Source organism: Odocoileus virginianus, chromosome 18 (genome assembly GCF_023699985.2).
Source record: "Odocoileus virginianus isolate 20LAN1187 ecotype Illinois chromosome 18, Ovbor_1.2, whole genome shotgun sequence".
Taxonomy (NCBI): domain Eukaryota; kingdom Metazoa; phylum Chordata; class Mammalia; order Artiodactyla; family Cervidae; genus Odocoileus; species Odocoileus virginianus.
Window position 1 is genome coordinate 55008814 of NC_069691.1, and position 22677 is coordinate 55031490.

The 22677-nt window shown below is 36.5% G+C and overlaps 1 long non-coding RNA gene across 2 annotated transcripts in view; it reads right to left on the reverse strand.

Annotated features, from left to right (window-relative positions):
- The window catches only part of LOC110142134 (uncharacterized), a 240520-nt gene that overhangs the window by 93218 nt on the left and 124625 nt on the right, over positions 1-22677 (reverse strand). Inside the window, exon 4 of one of the 2 annotated variants that reach the window (XR_002315241.2) lies at positions 4782-4815. The exons of the other annotated variant lie outside the window; for it this stretch is intronic. This is a non-coding gene — a long non-coding RNA (uncharacterized lncRNA). The remainder of the gene's footprint in view (positions 1-4781; positions 4816-22677) is intronic. 2 annotated transcript variants of the gene reach the window in all.

Below are 22677 nucleotides of genomic sequence, written 5' to 3' on the forward strand. Positions count from 1 at the left end.
ATGACCCTTGTTTTATTTTCAAATAAAATCATTTGTTTTAAATAAGTTCTTAGTTAATATAGTCAGTTATTATTTCTTCACAGCAAAAAGTCTTATGCTTAATTTTTAAAATATGAAATGTTAGATGTTAGTTAATGTTACATTTTATGAAGAAAGGATCCAAAGTAGGTGATATTTTCATAACTTGAGTTTATCAATAAGGCAGGTGTCTTATTTAAGTGATATCTTATTGCCAGTGATTATTATTTGCTATGAATTTGAAAAGTTTTACTATAACTAATAATTGTATAAATACCTATTAGCAAATAACTAGCAGTTGAAAGATTGATACTGACTTCATAATGTTTCAGTAGTCTTTCTGTATACTATCCCCAGATGAGAGAAGGAAATTTTTCTAAAAAAATTAATAAGAAAATGCAAAGACATATTAAGTCATCTCTATATTATAATAAAGCATCCTTTCTCAAGTTACCTTGGTTTATATTCGTTACCTTAGAACTTAATTAAATATAAATAGAGTTTATAAGAAATGGAGACTGAGAGAAAGCAGCTACTGTTTCTGACCCTCTCATACAGATATCACTTTGAATGACCTAAAGACAATTAGTCATTTTAAGATATCATGATTTTTAACCAAAATCTTTGAAAAAGATATTTCTCCTTATATAAAGCATATATCCTCATCTACAAATTGAAAGTAAAACACATTTTGCAAGTGGGCATGTAATGTTTATAGATACCTTCTTGATGATTGTTTAATGCATGTGAATACAGTTGACATCTCAGGGTAAAAAATGGAAGACTATCTAATTTGAATAAGAACCTGCAGTGGAGGCAGAAATGAATTGTGTAATACCGTTTATGGCATAAAATTCTATTCATATCTGGCTTTCACAGACTACAGACTTCTCAGAGGGAAATCTATCCAATACAATGCATTTTTAGGGAAGGTATACTTTAATTCACAAAGGTATAAAATGAATTACAGGGTTTTCAGAAGATAAAAAGAACTTGCTTTAACAATATCCTTTGAAAAACTAAAAATGCATTCATAACAAAACTCCTTTTATAATAATCCTATTTTGAAAATAGCAATATAAACTCACATTTTCATCAAAATCACACATATCAGTCCTATATTGGGTATATTCTTGTTCCGCTGACAATTCAAAAAGAAAAATATACTTAACTTGGTGCTGAGTTGGAGAATTACAAATGTTATTGCAAAGACATACACTCCTTATTTACTACCAATGTTAGCAACTTTTGAATATCTACTTAAAAATATCAGAATAAAGACAGATAACCCCAAAGCCAATGGATAATCTTACCAATACATTTTATTTGGCTATGAAATGTGTTCTACATCTATATTTGCAGCTCATTTCTAAATATATTTCCCTTATGCAAATTTAAGCTGTATTGTATCTAATTCACACTGCTTTGGCAAAAAAACAAACAAACAATAAGACCCTGTTAACTCTTCATCAAGTAGCATGGTAATTATCAAAAATAGTATCAGATGTCCTACAGAATTCTAAAAGGGTCTATGGTACAAAACCACCTCAAGGACATTAAGACTGGATCCAGAGACCCACCAGAGTTCTCTGAATTTTTATGTCTATCAACATAACTCATGGATCTCTCAGGTTCTATTTAATTCATGTTTTTTTTTAAAATCCTTTCACATTTATTAAGCACCTATTTACTCCATGCCAGGCATTCTTCTAGGCAGTTGAGTTTGTGGTAGTCAACTAAACAAAGTCTTTTCCTTTGAATGCCTTGTATTACAGTGGGAAGAGATACAATAAGTATCATATGTGGGTGTATTTTGATAAGTACCATAAAGAAAAAGCAATCTGAGAAAGGAGGATAGAGTGCTGTGTATTTGTGGCACTGGTGATAAGAGTGGGTGCTTATTCAACACAGGGTGATCAGAAACAAGTTATGTAAAAATGTGACATTTGAGCAGAAACATGAGGTAGTGTAATGATAAATGAGGATAATATTTGAAAGACAACATTAAAAGACAGAACAGCAAGAGTAAATTCTCTGAGTTGTGAACAAGTTTTTTGTCTTTTTTTTTTTAAACCGACTATCAACTAGATTCTTCACTCTCTGTAAGTACTCTTTATATGATCTACTTATTTTAGTTACCGCTTCCTCATTATGTCTAGACTTCATAATGAGCTAAGACCTTTAGTTTACCCCATTATCCCATTTCTCAATGTGTTCTTTTAGCTTCAACACCCACTGCTTAACTATGTGACTGCCCATGATTCCCAATTCAAATTATGAAAGGAAAAAATCTCATAAGCATAGTTTCTCTGACTATTTATGATCCTTACCTAGTTTATAAAGTAGATAGGAGAGTCAAGAGTCGAGTCATGTAATATCAAATATCAAGAATATGCCTCATCAAGAATTACAGATGAGCATTTGTCTTTAAAAGTGGCTAAAAACAAAGCAGAACTCAAACATTCAGTAATGTTACTTGTCTTTGCCTCATATTCAACATCTATTGAATGAACCGGGAGAAATATTAATAACCTCAGATATGCAGATGACACCACACTTATGGTGGAAAGCAAAAAGAAATTAAAGAGACTCTTGATGAAGGTGAAAGAGGAGTTGAAAAAGCCGGCTTAAAACTCAACATTCAAAAATTTAGTATCATGGCATCTGGTCCCATCACTTCATGGTAAACAGATGGGGAAACAATGGAAACAGTGACAGACTTTATTTTCTTGGGCTCCAAAATCACTGTAGATGGGGACTGCAGCCATGAAATTAAAAGACACGTGCTCCTTAGGAGAAAAACTGTGAAAAACCTAGATAGCATATTAAAATGTAGAGACATTACTTTGGTGACAAAGGTCTATATAGTCAAAGCTATGGTTTTTACAATAGTCATGTATGGATGTGAGAGTTGGACCATAAAGAAGGCTGAAGGCCAAAGAATTGATGCTTTTAACTGTGGTGTTGGAGAAGCCTCTTGAGAGTTCCTTGGACTGCAAGGAGATCCAACCAGTCAATCCTAAAGGAAATCAATACAATCCTAAAGGAAATAAATCCTAAATATTCATTAGAAGGATTGATGCTGGAGTTGAAGCTCCACTACTTTGGCCACCTGATGTGAAGAGCTGACTCATTAGAAAAGATCCTGATGCTGGAGAAGAGTGAAGGTAGGAAGAGAAGGGGACGACAGAGGACGAGATGTTTGGATGGCATCACTGACTAAATGACATGTGTTTGAGCAAGCTCCAGGAGTTGGTGAAGGACTTGGAAGCCTAGTGTGCTGATCAATGAACAACTGAACAACAACAACTGAATAAGTCTCTGAATTTTCAGATTCTAAAATATTTAATTTAACATTCTCAACATATCTGCATGTTATTACAGAATAGATGTATCAATATTTAGATTTTCAACCAGTTTCCTCAGATGTTAAAAACTCTAATACAGAGAATTGAACAGCATCTCCCAAAATACATGATCATCTGGAATCTCCAAATGTGACCTTATTTGGAATGAGTCTTTGCAGATGTAAGTTAAAGTTCTTGAGACAAGATCATGCTGGATTTAGAGTGAGCTCTAAATCAAATGACTGTTTTGCTTATAGGAGAAAGTGAAGGGAGATTTCAAACCACAGACATGAATACACAGAGGGAAAATCATGCGAAGATAGAGGAAGCAACTGGAGTGATGCATTTATAAGCCACACAATGTCAAGGATTCCCAGAGTCATCAGAGGCTAGAAGAAAGGCTTGGAAGAGCTTCTCTCTCAGAGTCTCCAGAAGGAGTCAACACTATCAATACCTTAATTTCAAACCTCTGACCTCCTGAAAGGGGAGGCAATAAATCTGTCTTGTTTTAAACCACCAAACTTGTGTTAATTTGTTAAGGCAGGCCTAGGAAACTAACACATCAGCGCATGTATTAGGATATCTAAATCAATGCAGATACCCAAGACAAAATTTTCAGAAAAGAGAGAAACCAACATACAGGAAGAATAGATTTGTTATCAAATTTTGCTGCACACCTGGACAACTACTTCCGAGTAACAGGTCATCTTTTTTGTTATTAATTTTGCTTATTTATTTTTTGTTAACCACATGATGCTCATTTTCTCAGTTATACATATAAGAATACATGCCTTATTTTAAAACATCATCCTGTTCCTAAAAGTATATAAAGGGAAATCAAGGTAAAGATAATAGTTTGAAGAGGTATGTCAGAGAAGTACAAGGTAGTCTAAGAATCCAGTTCTTTACTGATCTGAATTAATACAGAGAATTAGCTTTGAATATCAGGAAGAAGAGGGATAGACTCCATCCCCTTTAAGCATTAACTTCCTTGAATGATACTATCTCAACAAAGTTTTCAATAAATATTGAGTAGCAAAGCATTCAAGATTGCTATTTCTGAATTATGACTATATTTCTGCGTTTTAATCCCAGTGGGGAAAAAAGGCCATACACGCTAATAAGCAAATGTACTGTAGGTAAAATTGTTATCTTTTTTTGAAAGCAGAAGAGTCTGATGAGGAATTTTAACCAATTATAATGCCATTCCACCTCTCTCCGAGTTGTGCCTGGAGGAAACAGGATTCTATTCTGATGATTGTTTTGGATTTGCTTCAAGCATAGATAAATGCATAATCAAAACACTAAAATTTTCTGCTATATAAAATGGCTGACAGAGTTAAAGCATGAAAAAAATAAGGCAGATGTAATTATACATATACTTTGATTAAATTAAAATTTTCATAAAGTACTCACAGCATTGCACAGCTCTGAGGTATGCTGCTTCCAGCTGTAAGATATACATTATTTATTAAGTGAAAAACAATATTATATGAGGTATCATGTCTTTAAAAAATTGTTACATTAAATATCATTTAATAATAGGGGAAGTGGTAACCCTACCAAAAATCACAACACCAACTTTGTAATGGTTTATCTTTAGTTCTTCTTGGAGGCATTAATTACCTTGTATAGTCTACTGACTACTCAGTTTATAAACATATATATTATGCATATAAATAATATTTTTTCCAAACTAAATAGGAAGAACACATCTACTTTTTAAAATTTAGCATAATGTCATTCAGAAAAATAAAATTTAAAAGGAGAGTCCTATAGCAGTCATTATCAGTGACCTAACTACATTTCTTCTGAATTCATTTCTATCTAACAAAGCACTCACTGTGAATGCCTAGAACTCTCTGCTTGAAAGCTTTTAGCCACCAGATCATAGGAAGCCTAATACTGAAGTGAGCCATAAATGCCATAAAAGCCATATATCTGAAACTTTTCCTTAATAATGAGGTTCTTGAACAAGATATATGCACAGAAAGAAGTGGAGAAAAAAGCAACAATTAGTTATTAGCCAATACACAGTATTGAGCAAAGTTCCCCCAAATCCACAGCTACCTAGAACCTCAGAATATGATCTTATTAGGGAATAGGTTTCTTTTCAGGTGTAATTAGCTGAGGCGAGGTCACACTGGATTAGTATGGACCCTAAATCCAGTGGATAGTGGCTTTGTAAAAAGATGTACACCTGAAGACATGCAGTAAAGAAAGCCATAAAACAAGGGAGGCAAAGATTGGGGTAAAGAAGCTACAGTCAAGGAATACCGAGGATTCTGAACAGTTACCTGATGTTAGGATGTTAGAAAGAGGCAAGGTAGGATTCTTGCTTAGTGCCTTATAGGGAGTATAAGCCCGCCTATATCATGATTTTGGACTTGTAGACTCCAGAACTAAGAAAACAAATTTCTATTCTTTTAAGCTACCAGTTTGTGATACACACACACACACACACACACACACACACACACACACACTCATATTTATGGCTAGGATATAAAAACACCAGGTAAAGTCAAAGAAGCATGAATGAAGCCTGCAGTCTCAGACAAATATAAAAAGCCTCCTCATTTTGTCACTCCCATAAACACACCTACCCATGTTCCCTTCTCTGTCCAAATCTTACTTTTAGCACCTTCCACAGCCCAGAAAGTTGCTTGGAAGGAAGAGCAAAAGAAAAAAATAGACTCTAGGAAAAAGGTGGCCTGGACTGGCCTAAAAAGTAGATTTTGGGTCTGTTTACTTGAGTAGAAGAAGGCAAGATAAGGCACATCCACATTCAGGCTTTCAATGAAAATTGATTCTATTTACAAATGAATTATACCAATCAGTGTTTTGAAATTTAGCTGGTTAGATTATTAGGTTGGCACAAACATAATTGCAGTTTCGGACTGTGAATTTTAAATCATTGTAACTAGGCACAAACACGTCTTTATTAATCAAAATAGGAATCATTTCAATCAACATATCTTTGCCAATGAGAAATAAGTTTTATTCGTGTAGTATAAAAATCCGTGTTTTGAGATTCAATGAACTCTTGAAAGCATTTTCTGTCTCATGCTGGTTGTGGAAGCATTTTCCCTACAAAAAGTTGTTGAGATGCTTGAAGAAGTGATAGTTGGTTGGCAAGAGGTCAGGTGAATATGGTGGATGAGGCAAAATTTTGTATTCCAATTTATTCAACTTTAGAATCATCGGTTGTGTAACATGCAGTTGGGCATTGTCCTGGAGAAGAACTGGGCCCTTTCTGCTGACCAATGCTGGTTGCAGGCATTGTAGTTTTCGGTGTCTCTCACCGATTACCTGGGCATACTTCTCAGATGCAATGGTTTCCCCAGGACTCAGAGAGCCATACTGGATCAGATTGGCAGCAGGCTACCAAACAGTGCCAATGACCCTATTTGGTGCAAGTCTGGCTTTGGGAAGTGTTTTGGAGCTTCTTCTTGATTCAACCACTGAGTTAGTTGTCACTAGTTGCTGTATACAATCCTTTTTTTTTTTTTTTGCCACTTCTAATGAGTATTTTACATACTTGTCATTTGTGTTTCTTTTTTTGAGAATTACAATCCATTTTTTGTCACACACCACAATCCAATTGAAAAATGGTTCGTTGTTGGTGTGTAGAATAAGAGAAGACAACACTTCAAAACGATGATTTTTTGATTTGCAGTCAGTTCATCAGGCGCCCATCTATTGAGCTTTTTCATCTTTCCAGTTTACTTCAAATGCCAAACAACCACAGAATGGTCAATGCTGAGTTCTTCAGCAACTTCTCCTGTGGTTGTACGAGGATCAGCTTCAATTATGGCTCTCAGATTGTCACTGCCAACTTCCAAAGGCCAGCCACTGAGCTCATCTTCAAGGTTCTCATCTCCTTTGCAAAACTTCTTGAACTTCCACTGCACGGTATGTTTGTTAGCAGTTCCTAGGGCAAATGTGCTATTGATTTTTTGAGTTGTCTTCCCTGCTTTATGACGCATTTTGACTCGAATAAGAAAATCACTCAAATTTGCTTTTTGTCTAATATCATTTCCATAGTCTAAAGCAAATATAAAATAAACAGCAAGTAATAGTCATTAGCAAAAACATAGAGTGAGAAATGCACATTAAAATGATGTCTAATATAACCATATTTATTGATAAGTATTTCAATATTAAACAATAAATTTCAACAATGCAAAAACTTCAATTGCATCAACCTAATATTAACTTCTCCAAAGATAAGGGGAAAAAAGAGAGGATATTTCCTCAGATAGTCCTCTTTCATCAAAAGATGATTATTTCATATTTTGTTCTTTAATATAGACTTTGAGCTTACTATTCAAACCTTTGGTTAACTAGAGCATAACTGAGACAGGGAAGACAAGAGTACAGCTATTTAGGAAAAGGACCAGGGACTAGTTTTGGACAAAACAGGCTTTGGAAGCGAAAGAACAAAGGCCCTATGGGCCTGGGTCCCAAGAATAAAAACCAGCCTCCCAGGAAAAAAAAAAAATAAACTTTTATCTCTGTTACACAAGCAAGTATACTTAGTCGGCACAAGATAAAAAGCTCAACTATAAATTTTAACCTTATCTCTTCCAGTGCTTTCTTGCAGAAAGTTCTCATGCACTCCTTTTGAAACAGGAGGGAAGGGGACAGGGCATAATCTTTAAAAGAATGCCACAGGACATGACAAAGACTTGTTTGGTGCTGGCAGCTATGTCATTTACCATGCTACTGTATTACAATGTAGTATAAAGAGTATACTTTATACTCTTTATATAAAGAGTATATAGAGGTATAAAGAGGGTATAAAGAGGCTCAGGGCCTACTGGGTCCAAGATGGAGGAAGAGTTGACTCCAGTAGACCCGGAGCCTCATTATACACTCATTGCAATGCAGTAGCATGGTAAATGATATAGCCGCCAGCACCACAACAGTTCTGAGGGTAAACATAAAAGGCCAAAAAGGTGGGCAGGGTGGCCCAATTTCTGGAAATCCCCATCCCTTTTTCCAAAATAACTGGAATAATCCTTCCATTCATTAGCCTATGAAATTTCCTAGCCCATAAAAACTAACCACACTATATTTTGAAGTGCTCTCACCTTCAGAGATGGCTCACACTCTATGGACTGGGTTCCTCTCTAAATAAATCCACTTCTTACCTATCGCTTTGTCTCTGAATTCTTTCACAATGAAGCAAGAACCTTAAATTCACAAGCAACACACTCTCCCCTCACGGAAGAATTTCCTATTCCTGATAGCCACCATGGGGCTACTGCAGATGATCAAATGAGTTAAACAATTTCTGGAAATTATCACTGATCACGAGACAAACCCATTTTTTTTTTTTTTTTTAACAAAAGCAACTTGCCTCTTCCACTCAAGAAGCTGGCACTTTTTCCCACCTTCTCCCTTTGAAACTGAGCAGGAACCTGTGGGCCTCCAACCCACAAAAGCCTTTCTCTGTCCCTGAATCTTCAGTGTAGGAAACAGGCTTCATTCAGCCTCAAGGGTGTTCCCTGTTCCAAAGGGCAGGATAAAGCAGTTGCTAATTAGGGAACGAAGGAGATGTGGAGACAAGGGAAAACAGTCAAGAAACAACAGTGCAGCCTGCCTTCAGGGTCCTGATGACCCCTCAAGAGATATGCATAACAATATCTTTGAGGTGTTTGGCAGATACTGAAAACCCCACCAGGTAAAAGAAGTTATCTGCTGTTCACAACTATGTAGATCTCAGGCCACATGGAAAAAAGTTGATGAAGTTAACTCCAAATTGCCTCAGTTCAGTTCAGTCACACAGTCATGCCTAATTATTTGCAATCCCATGGACTGCAGCACACCAGGCTTCCATGTCTATCAGCAACTCCCAGAGCTTGCTCAAACTCATGTCGGTTGAGTCAGTGACACCATCCAACCATCTCATCCACTGTCATCCCCTTCTCCTGCCTTCATTCTTCCCAGCATCAGGATCTTTTCCAGTGAGTCAGTTCCTTGCATCAGGTGGCCAAAGTATTGGAGTTTCAGTTTCAGCATCAGTCCTTCCAATGAATATTCAGGACTGATCTCCTATAGGATTGACTAGTTTGATCTTCCAGTCCAAGGGACTCTCAAGAGTCTTCTCCAACACCACAGTTCAAAAGCATCACTTCTCTGGTGATCAGCTTTCTTTATAGTCCAACTCTTACATCCATACATTATTATTGGAAAAACCATAGCTTTGACTATACAGACTTTTGTCACCAAAGTAATGTTTTTGCTTTTTAATAGGCTGTCTAGATTGGTCATAGCTTTTCTTCCAAGGAACAAGTGTTTTTTAATTTCATGGCTGCAGTCACCATCTGAAATGATTTTGCAGCCCAAGAAAGTAAAGTCTGTCACTGTTTCCACTGTTTCCCCATCTATTTACCATGAAATGTTGGGGCCGGATGCCATGATCTTAGTTTTTTGAATGTTGAGTTTTAAGCCAGTTTTTTCACTCTCCTCTTTCATCTTCATCAAGAGGCTCTTTAGTTCCTCTTCACTTTCTGCCATTAGGGTGGTGTCATCTGCATATCTGCATCTGTCATCTGCATATCTGAATTTACTGATATTTCTCTCAGCAATCTTGATTCCAGTTTGTGCTTCATCCAGCCTGGCATTTCGCATGATGTACTCTGCATAGAAGTTAAATAAGCAGGGTGACAATATACAGCCTTGACGTACTCCTTTCCCAATTTAGAACCAGTCCGTTGTTCCATGTGTGGTTCTAACTGCTGCTTCTAGACCTGCATACAGGTTTCTTAGGAGGCAGGTGAGGTGGTCTGGTATTCCGATTTTTAGAATTTTCCTCAATTTTTTGTGGTCCACACAGTCAAAGGCATAGTCAATAAAGCAGAAGTAGATGTTTTTCTGGAACTCTGTTGCTTTTTTGATGATCCAGCAGATGTTGGCAATTTGATCTCTGGTTCCTGTGCCTTTTCTAAATCCAGCTTGAACATCCAGAAGTTCTTGGTTCATGTACTGTTGAAGCCAAGCTTGGAGAATTTGAGCATTATTTTGCTCACATGTGAAATGAGTGCATTGTGAGTAGTTTGAACATTTTTTTGCATTGTCCTTCTTTGGGATTTGAATTAAAACTGACCTTTTCCAGTCCTGTAGCCACTTCTAAGTTTTCCAAATTTTCTGGCATATTGATTTCAGCACTTTAACAGCATCATCTTTAAGTCTTTTGGCTTGATGTCCACCAAGAGGTGAACTCAGTTTTGGGGTAGCGATCCCTCTTGAGATACAGGAAAAGAACAGAGCTAATAAAAACCTTATCAAAATGAGAAATTAAAAACCAAATAGTCCCATCTCTAAGTCTGAATCCCTTCTTTTCTGGTGTAACATGAAACCAACTGACAATGCTGAACTTTATCTAAGCCCTGAGTTCCCAGAAAGTTGCAAAGTGTGTTAAGAAATCTACCCTTATCTCCACATACATTTTTGTGTTCCAAGAAATATTATTATTGTTTAGTTGTTAAGTCATGTCCGACTCTGTGACCCCATAGGCCCAACCAGACTCCTGTGTCTGTGGAATTTCCAGGCAGGAATATTGGTTTGGGTTGCCATTTCCTTCTCCAGGGAATCTTCTCAATTCAGCAATCAAACCCATACCTTTAGCATTGGCAGGCAGGTTCTTTACCACTGAGTCAGGGAAGCCCAGATTCAAGAAATACCTAACTCTATAATATCATGGACCACTGTGCCCTCATATATATATCCCAAAATAAGCCACCCAGCCCTTCTTTTTGCATGCTTCAGAACTAATCACTTGTTTATCTGCCTTTTTAAAACCTATTTTCTCTCTTTGACATGCTCCTCATGAATGAACACAATTCTATTTTAATAGCCTGAACAAAAGCACCTTTTTAATTATTGGGGAAATTTTGCCTTTGTTAGACTAGTCAAGAGCCTACCTTGGGTTTGAATCCCCTTAAGAGTGGGTATAGGTTGAGTCATTGCCACTACATGTGCTATTGCAGGTTCAACACTGAAAGTTGGATTCTCTATCTGATGGTTATTAAGTCCTTTCATGGCTTCCTCCTTCCTCTTTCTAACTATTCAGTGGTCACTAGGATTCATAAAAATATGTTACACATTTCACAGACACAAAGTCCAAGAAACATAGGCAAGTCTTCTGGCACCAAAATAGTTGCTATCCTAAGTAACAAATTCCTTAGAAAACACACAAACATATATTTTACAACAGAAAACAAAAGCTATGTTTTCTGAATTTAATACATATTTCTTTCTTTCTTTTTTTTTTTTTTACAAAGGCTGCATCTCTACCTTTAATCTCTCCTCTGCCACACCCGCCCTGGGTAACCCGCCCTTCAATACACACACCGGTTTCTTGTAGTTACTAGAATCCATCGAGTGCCTTCCTGTCTTCAAGCTTTTATCCCTGCTTCAAATGCTCTTGTCTTCTCTGCGTAACTTTCTGCTTCCCCGTTGAATTTAATACATATTTCATTCTCTACCCATATGTTTCCTCAGTAACTCTGGAGATCCAGAATCCCAATGTCGAAATGGACAAGAGAAGTTAATGAAGTCAATATTTTTTGACAGAGACAAAACGAGAAACTCAATATGGGTCAACTAGAAATGAAATCTGCACAACCTTAGTTAGTCATCCCTCAGTTATTATTTCCTGAAACCTCTCCTCATTGCTATAATTAATGATCAGTAGTTTTCTCATCAGCCTCTTATTTTAGCCAAGGTTTTTTCAAGGCAAGAAAGTGAAGTCGCTCAGTCATGTCCAACTCTTTGTGACCCTGTGAACTGTAGCCTGTCAGGCTCCTCTGTCCATGGGATTCTCCAGGCAAGAATACTAGAGTGAGTTGCCATTTCCTTGCAAGAAAAGTTATAATTACCTTTGTATTTTATTGGATTTGAGAAACCATTTTCAAATTTCATATAGCATAATCTCAGTAAAGTTTTATTAATTTATTTGGCTACCTAGTAATACTCATCAAATATAACATTTGAAATAAGAGACTCACATTTCTTTATCATTTTAGAGTTAAAGCTGGATTTAAGATAACCAAAATCAGCAGAGATGGGAAAATAAGGAAAACTTTAAAGAACTTCTCAAATAAGAAGAAGCAGAGAAATAACTGAAATCAAGTCAATTCATTCTTTTTGCCCTCTGACCTTGATGCATATATAATGTATGCAAACAGTCTCTGAGGGAAGGTAGTGCCTGGTTAAAGCAGGGGAAATGATACCTTCTAAATGATGTTAAGAAAGATGACAAGTATAAATATGCTAACAGAAATACAGTCTATAAAACTGACCCCAAAGCACAGATGTCTTTGTACTCAGGACATCCTTTTGTGTGTGTGTGTGTGTGGCTGTGCCATGTGGCATGTGGAATCTTAGGTCCCTGACCAGGAATTGAACCCTGATCCCTTGCAGTAGAAGCATGATGTTCTTCTAACCTCTGGACTGTCAGGGAAGTTCCAAGGACATTCCTTATTTTATACCATGGAGTAGTTTCCCTTCATTCCTGTAAGTTTTCACTGCTGTTAAGTACCACAAAAAACTGCTTACCATAGTCCAGGTAGCAAGTAATTTTCTACATTCCAAACATTCCTCATAGTATCTCACACTATACTGGTAATATGAATGATGTTGAAGACATATTTATTTCAAAGGAAAGACAGGGGGAGGAAGGAAAGAGGAAAAATAGAATATTGGAGAATAGTGTAATAATGCATAATGAACAATTACATAAATATAAGAGGATGATGTACTGAACAATTACTTTTATATTCTTCACATTTTTATATCTATACATGAATCAAAAAAAAGTTGAATTCACAGTTTTGGCAGATACCCTACATCCTCAGTTATGCTGAATGTGATGTTCCCGGTTGTTTTAGTCACAATGAGAGCTTTAATTAGTTTTCTTCTGTTTTGGCATACAATACTCTTTTGAGGGAAAGCTATGGTATATGGAACTGTTGTTACTTTTCCAGGCAATATAAGAATGAATTCATAGTGATGATAGTGACAGTGGAATGCCAAAGAGGAGTAAATAAAATTCTTCCTAGAGGCATAAAAGAAATAACATCCAGTGAAAAATGTGCAAAATGTATCCAAAAAAGCATTAAAGAGCGATCAGTAAATATGCTTCATTGCAAACAAAAGAAAAAATAAATTCTGGTTAACTGAGCAGAAAGACCATTTTATTCAAGCTATTGGAGTGTTCATTAAATCAAGAATATGGCAAATCAGGCTCATAAAAGAAGCCATAAATATACTCATGGAGAGAGTTTAGTTATGGAAAAGATGTTATGGGTGCTGCCACCATCAGACAGCATTGTTTAAGTCTCCTGGAATATCAACTACAACAGTACCTCCACCCATCCCAGTGGACACTAGACTCCAGATACTAAGACCAGGGTAAATTCTAAAGGTCCCAAGAGTAGTAGCCAATTGACCAAGCCCTTTATTACCTGCCTTCTTCAGACCAAGAAATATAGCCTTAAAATTTCCTTCAGTTTGACTAAATTTTAGACAGGTTTCTTCCTGACTGGAAGGCCCTGACATCCCTTTTCTTAAAGAATTTACTTTAGAAAATTGCAATTGTAAATTCTTTCTCTGCCTCTTTGAGATGTAAATCTTCTCTCAGCCTCTTGCCAACTTTAGAACTCAGAAATGTCTTTATCAAGGACTTGAGAGCCATCTCTTTGAAATACAATTATCAAAGAAGATAGCACCCCCATCTTCCAGTCTTTATAGAAAGGTAGAAGCCTAATTTTGATGAGATAAGTGCCAATTAGCAAACACAAATTATCTAATCATATTTGTTAATTGACCCACTCCCCTGTAAAATTCTCTAGTAAGTTTCCACTAGCTTATCCCATCTTTCATTTCAGGAGTCTTGAGTTTAATCTCTTTCCTCTATTTCTATAGTATTGAATAAAATCTTCCTAGTCTGTTGAACTTTCCTGATGCAATTTTTCTTTGATTTGCCTCTAACTTCTATGAGTCTTGACAGAACAAATGTATGTTCTTTGGCAATTTTCATGGGTAGAGGCAGAATCACCTCTTACCTAGAGTCAGACTGCAAACAAATCCTTGGAACATAAGAAGGAAGTGTCCATGCTGGGTGGCAAAAAAACAGACTAATAATCACTACTTCTTTAGAATATAATGTCTCTGTGCTCAGTCACTTCAGTCATGTCTGACTCTTTGCAATTCCCACTAAACTCCTCTGTCCACAGAATTCTCCAGGCACGAATACTAGAATGAGTCGCCATGCCCTTCTCCAGGGGATCTTCCCAAGGGTTGCATGCAGATTCTTTACCCACTGAACCACCTGGGAAGCCCAGAATATAATGTCTACAGGAGGAATAATGTCTTCAGGAGGATTATTCTTTCTTGCATACATTGAATACTAAGATACTCATAAAATGATCTCTAAGATTATTTCTCTGTTACACTGAATTTCTTGAATATCCTTAGCCTGGGCTCTGTATCAGTAAGCAGCTTCCAAAACTATCTTGGCTAGCCTAGAGTTCATATGTTTAGTTGAACGTGGTAAGTGGTTCTCAGCACCATGGTAATTAACATCTGCTGAGTACTTGTCACACATTTAGAACTTTTTCAATCAACTCTTTTAAATCTTAGAATTTTTAAGATGTTATTTCATTAAGAATAGACATCAAACAATGAAGGGGAAAAATCCACCAATTACCATCACCTCACAGGTTGAAGGTGACTCCATGTCTATATTTGTAACCAGCACTCTATAGAAATAATTCAAAAATTTAAACCTTGAATGTATAGATTTGAATTTGGGTCTTCTAACTCCAAGAATACACAGAAGAACTGTACAAAAAGATCTTCATGACCCAGATAATCACAATGGTGTGATCACTCACCTAGAGCCAGACATCCTGGAGTGTGAAGTCAAGTGGGAATTAGAAAGCATCACTATGAACAAAGCTAGTGGAGGTGATGGAATTCCAGTTGAGCTATTTCAAATCCTGAAAGATGATGCTATGAAAGTGCTGCACTCAATATGCCAGCAAATTTGGAAAACTCAGCAGTGGCCACAGGACTGGAAAAGGTCAGTTTTCCTTCCAATCCCAAAGAAAGGCACTGCCAAAGAATGCTCAAACTACTGCACAATTGCACTCATCTCACATGCTAGTAAAAAGTAATGCTCAAAATTCTCCAAGCCAGGCTTCAGCAATCCATGAACCATGAACTTCCAGATGTTCAAGCTGGTTTTAGAAAAGGAAGAAGAACCAGAGATCAAATTGCCAACATCTGTTGGATCATCGAAAAAGCAAGGGAGTTCCAGAAAAACATCTATTTCTGCTGTATTGACTATGCCAAAGCCTTTGACTCTGCGGATCACAATAAACTGTGGAAAATTCTGAAAGAAATGGGAATGCCAGACCACCTGACCTGCCACCTGAGAAACCTGTATGCAGGTTAGGAAGCAAGAGTTAGAACTGGACATGGAACAACAGACTGGTTCCAAATAGGAAAAGGAGTACGTCAAGGCTGTATATTGTCACCCTACTTACTTAACTTATATGAGGAGTACATCATGAGAAATATTTGGCTGGAAGAAGCATAAGCTGGAATCAAGACTGCTGGGAGAAATATCAATAACCTCAGATATGCAGATGACACCACCCTTATGGCAGAAAGTGAAGAGAAACTAAAAAGCCTCTTTTTTTTTTTCCATTTATTTTTATTAGTTGGAGGTTAATTACTTTACATCATTACAGTAGTTTTTGTCATACATTGAAATGAATTAGCCATGGATTTACATGTTAAAAAGCCTCTTGATGAAAGTGAAAGAGGAGAGTGAAAAAGTTGGTTTAAAGCTCAACATTCAGAAAACTAAGATCATAGCATCTGGTCCCATCACTTCATGGGAAATAGATGGAGAGACAGTGGAAACAGTGTCAGATTTTATTTTGGGGGGCTCCAATATCACTGCAGATGGTGACTGCAGCCATGAAATTAAAAGATGTTTACTCCTTGGGAGGAAAGTTATGACCAACATGGACAGCATATTAAAAAGCAGAGACATTACTTTGCCAACAAAGGTCCGTCTAATCAAGGCTGTGGTATTTCCAGTGGTCATGTATGGATGTGAGAGTTGGACTGTGAAGAAAGCTGAGTGCTGAAAAATTGATGCTTTTGAACTGTGGTGTTGGAGAAGACTCTTGAGAGTCCCTTGGACTGCAAGGAGATCCAACCAGTCCATCCTGAAGGAGGTCAATCCTGGGTGTTCATTGGAAGGGCTGATGCTGAAGCTGAAACTCCAATACTTTGGCCAACTCATGTGAAGAGTTGACTCATTGGAAAAGACCCTGATGCTGGGAGGGATTGGGGGCAGGAGGAGAAGGGGGCGACAAAGGATGAGATGGCTGGATGGCATTACCGACTCAATGGACATGAGTTTGAGTAAACTCCGGGAGTTGGTGATGGACAGGGAGACCTGGCATGCTGCAATTCATGGGGTCACAAACAGTTGGACACGACTGAGTGACTGAACTGAACTGAACTCCAAGATCCTTACTTTTGTTGCAAAAATAAAAACTCTATTGAAAACATTAATAATTACTAGCCTATACAGTGTGTTCCTTTCCTAGAGAGGTTTAATTGTCATCTTTTTTACTTCAGAGAAAAGGACACACATCATACTCCTGGCTGAACACCTTTCTTAGTCCTAACTCAGTTAATATATAACTCATGTTAAAAGGCTTTGAATGGCATACATACTGCAAGCAATCCTTATCTAAGAAACATAGCTTTCCCTTGACCCAAGTCTATCTCACATCCCTCTCTTCTTAACAGCTAAACCCTTCAATATAGTTGCCTGCACTCCATGTCTCCTCTCTTGAATCCAATGCAATCAGGATTTATAACTGCTCCAATCAAAATTGTTCTTTAGAATGTAAATTCTTATTTATTTGAGCTTTGGTGACACTTATTAAACTTTTCCTTTTCTTGATTTTGGGACAATTTTGTTCACCTGGTTCTCATCTTACCTCCCTGGCTCCCCTTTCTTAGGTTCTTCTGGTCATTATTCTCCACTCTCCTGAAATCTGAACTAATTGAAAGTGTTAGCGTTTAGTCTTCCGGTATCTTCTAAAATATATTACATTAACTCCACAGCAGAGTGCATCCAACCCAAGGTCTTCAAATGTTGTTGAAATTCTGGTAACCCACATATGTTTATTTGTATACCAACCTCTGCTCTGAACTGTAAATGTATCAATATTATATACCATATTGGCTACCCACAGCTCCATTACAGGAGGCAGTTGCAATAACATATAAGAAAAACTAGACACTATTTTTAAAAAGACAGAAATGTGTATCATGCTGCCTACTCTCTTTGCAACCCCATGGACTATAGACAGCAGGCTCCTCTGTCCATGGGATTTCCCAAGCAAGAATATTGGAGTGGGTAGCCATTTCATTTTCCAAGGGATCTTCTCCATTCAGGGACTGAATCTGGGTATCCCACATCACAAGCAGATTCTTTGCCATCTGAGCCACCAGGGAAGCCAGACATAATTAAAACTAGATACTATTTTTAAAAGACAAAAATGTGTATCATGTTTCCTATTCTCAATTAGAGTTGGTCTCAGTCTGTCCTGTTTCCCTGTACTAAACATAGTTATATCCACTATACCGAGATGAGGTTGTATGTCAAAGCAGGATGTCTTTATATAAGCCACTTGCTATGAGACTACAGGTGACTAATTCATGGATGTTTTTTCATGGTTTTGTTAAAGAGGACATCTAGAAGTATTTGTTAAAGAAGAATCTATAGAAGTATTCTATAATGTTAAATAATGACCTACGAAATACACCAGCAGGATGTAATTGTAGTAAAACATTTCAGTATAGAAGTGAATTTATAAATTTAAGGAGTTGATGTTGAAACAATCTGACTAAATTTGAAATAAATTTATTATACTTCATGTATTTTTCCTTCAAATTGAACAGCCAGGAAGCATTGAAAATTATTTCCAATAGAAATAATTTGCAGTAAATTCCAATAGAATATTTCCAATATTTCTGGTCCCTCAAGAAATATCAATAGTCAATTCATACATTGGTTTAACTAGGGTTTTTTTTTTTATCAGTATTGAAAACTATATATGAAAAAGCCTGACTTTTAAAATGCTGTCTAATAATTCTAGTGTACCTGTCTATTTTCATCCCTGCTTTATCTTTTTAAATGTGGTTCATATTAAAAAATCTAACCTAGTCTTTTAAAAACAGGATAATTATACAGAAAACTATTAGGAAATGGAAAGTCTAAGATAAGTATTTTCTGTCATTAATTATTCAGGTTTGGCATACAGTAGTAGAATTTATTAGGCATCAAAACAGCACGGAAATGAATTACACAACTTTCACTTTAAAAGTTAAGAAATCTTGTCCAGGGCTTCCCTGGTGGCCCAGTGGTAAAGAATCCAGGTGCCAATGCAGGAGTCATGGGTTCCACCCCTGACCTGGGAAGATTCCGCATTGAGGAGCAACTAAGCCCATGCACCACAGCTATTGAGCCTGCATTCTAGAGCCCACGAGCGGCAACTACTAAGCCCATGTGCCTCAACTACTGAAGCCCACACACCCTAGAGCTTGTGCTCGGCGACAAGAGAAGCCAGCATAATGAGAAGCCCACACACAGCAACTGGACAGCAGCCCCTACTCACCACAACTAGGAAAAGGTCCATGCCGTAATGAAGACCAAGAACAGCCAAAAATTAAATAAATTCAAATTTAAATCTTGTCTAGTAGGTCAGCTATTACTCAGAATTCTCAAAATATGCCAGGAACTTTGTCCCCCAATCCTTCCTTTCCTTGAGTTAGAATCCCAGAGTTTGACTTTTAGACTAAGTATTCCACAACATGGAACCCATTTGCTGTCAGTCAGGAGAAATTCAAGAACCTCCAATTCAGCGCATATGAGATTTGGAATCTACATCATTTTCTGAGACTCCCGCAGGAAACAGGGGCTTCAGATCTGAAGGCAGAACATTTTCTTCTGTGACGCTGTGACTAAGGCGCTACCTTTTCACTTCATTTCTGGTAACTGGATACTGGATTTTTACTTTGTCCCTTTATGCTTGAGCCCACTCTTAAACTGTTTGCAAACTTTGGGGCTACCCAAAGCCCTTTCCAGTTCCCGTCTTTTCACCAAGAAACTGAGCCCTAAGCTCCCCTTCAGGCAAAATCTAATTCATCTACAAGGGATTTCCCATATCCTAACTTCCTTTTTGCATACCTAACTGGGTCTTAATCAATTTATCTGATTAAAAATAGTGACTATTTTGACAATAATTGTGCCAGGGTTTTGTGATATTGAGCCAAACTGATCCTGTGCTCCAAGAATCTTTATGAAAGTGATTCAATATTGGATCAGAGTTCTTTAAAGAGGTTAACTGTGCTCACCTTGCACAATAATAAGTGATTAGCAGAAAAAGCACCACAGAATATTGAATAGACTCTGAACACAGCATGGAAATTCAAACAGGTGGCATATCAAATATTTCATAGCCTTTATGAGAGGTGCTATTTGAAGAGATTTTTTTTCCTCCATGCTTATTTATTGAAGAATGCTAGACCATGGAACAGCTGAATATTTTAAAATAAATTCATAGAGACTCCCAAATACAGTTTTCAGGTAATAACTCTCCTAAGAGTCCATAATATTTTTGCTGTACACACAGACACACATACACACACACAAATACACACACATACACTCAAGCAGAGAGTTATTTAAAAGCATTTATGTTAGATCCACAATAGAGAGAGCTAAATGAACTCTTATGAAGATCATTTATCTTAATTCTCTGTCTTAAAAGTTCATGGTGAAAATTCATTGTAAAAAACAAAATTTTGATAAGACTGTGGTAATAATGGTCACAGTCTCCCCCAAAAAGAAATGTGAATTACTTTTCTTTCAAACAGTTTTATAATTAACTTTTACCTACAAGTAAAAGATACTGGAGGTCCTTTATTAGAAACTCTTTGCTATCAAGACTGCTTTTTTGGTGTGGTTACATTACTTAAGAGATGTCAACTAGCTCTAATTAGTACTCACTCAATCAAAAGTGTTTTGATAACTGTATGTACAAATTTAACTTCCCGCCCACAAAATCTCTCTTTTAATTTGTAACTTCCCCATGATCTACCAAGTCACCCTATTCACTGTCATCTTTTGCTTCTCCATTTCCACCATTTTCTGACCCCTAACCAGGTTCTTCTCCATTATATATTCAATTGATTGTATAGAAAATTCATTTCTGACACAAGAGTGAAATTCTCTCTAAAGAATTGTAGAAATTTATCAACATTTGACTTCCTAAGGTGCCAGGGTGGTAATACTTATTTCCAGAAATACCTGCCCTCCTTCAATTTAATTCATGAGACAATCTAAGTGTGAAATAAGAAATTTGAATTAATAGCTCATTGTTACAGAGTTGAGCAAACCTAAGAGTATATCAATAAGCTGGAGATGAACTGGAATATAGAGTATGGAGAAAAGGGAAAGTAGAATTACTTGAAGAAAAAGGAAATGGGAAGCCAACAAGATATACTAAAGTTGATATCAAACTCATAAAAGAGATCAAAAGAGCTACAAGTGAGAAATTGGAATCTAATTGCCTCTTCACATTACACGCCATCTTATGATGTTTCTATTGGGCATGGAATAAAGTCATGAGTAAAATTCAAAACTTAGAATGTGCTAACACAAGAAGTCATAACCTTCAAATTAAGTCAATCTCATTAATCCAGATGAACAATACCAAGATTTCTTCCAAATCATTTTAGGGAATGTATCCAAGGGGCCATCATTATATATATTCAACCTTAAACACTCTTCCAAACTTTAACAGTACCATATTTAAGTAGTTAAAATAAATATTAAGAGGTTCAATCATGTATTCGCTGAGCAGCAGAAGAAAAAAATTACTAAGCCTCCACAGAAATTATCCATTAACATTAATAAATGACTAATTTACAAACAGTTAATTTGACATAGTATCTTTTTTTCTGATCAAACTTATTGTTGATCTACAAGTGTCAACATGAGATTTCCCTCTTCCCAACTCAAGCTGAGTATCTAGTCTTCTTAACCTCCATTCAGGTCTGACAATGGACTAATAATTGGACTCACAATTCTTTTATTTTGCTCAGTAATCTTAAATATTCTTGAAACCGTGATTAATTTTATGGTAATCTTATGATAGTTCTTCAGTATAAAATTACACATAAATCTAGTCAAAACAATGAGCATGGATCCTTTTGGTGACCTCAGACCAAAGGAATAGTTGTAAATATTTTAATAGCATAAAGTATTTTACTTCTGAATGAAAGTGTCAGAACTAATCGAGCAAGTACAGGACATGGATGCCACTTCAATAAATAGAGAAATAGATCAGAGAAATAATTTTCCTATAAGTTTTCTACTATAAAGCCAGCCAATTACTTTATCCTTCATGTGAGATGAAACATAAAATACTGTAAGGTAAATTTTAGTTTTCACACGGGATATTTTTGTTCAACAAATATTTGGTAAGACAGTTTGGGCAGAAATCTGAATTTTTCCCAAAGCTGTCATTCAAAATTAGAGTTATGATATTGAGACTTGGCCTTTTTAATTATATCTTAGTGATTATCATATTATATTTTTATTAGAAAGTGGTATTTATTGATTCTGAGATAATATTTTATTACCCTCACAATAGCACATGCACTTTCAGAAAGTATGAGGGTCACTAGTAAACTCTTCCAACTTAATCCAGAATATACTGGACCAGTGAAAGCAATGGGCATGTGTTTGTTTAGGAGTCTTTCCTGTTACAATATCTATTGCTAAATATTTCTGTACTGCTTCTTCAGTTGATCAAATTATTGTACCATTTTCTTTCAGCCATCTGAAAGAATTTTCCATTATAGGATTTTTCTATCAGTATACACTGAAAGTGCCCCATCTGCCTGGCTTTATATTTGCTATTCTACAGGAGTGTCAAAAGCAATCTGAAAGCCAGTGAATGATGAAGTCCACTGTGTGTAGTTATGACTTCTTCATTTTCTATCCTGCCAAATCTCTGTTTAGTTGTTTTGCATTCTCTTATTGTTCTCCTGGTATTTCTGGCTTTATTTCAGCTTATTCCACTGTGGATGTTTTCAAAAGAGACATTCAATTAAATGTTTTTTATTTCATTCCAAATGGAGTTCATCTCATTCTTTTAGCTATTCTCTCATATTTTAAGTTTTACTTCAGTGATATATA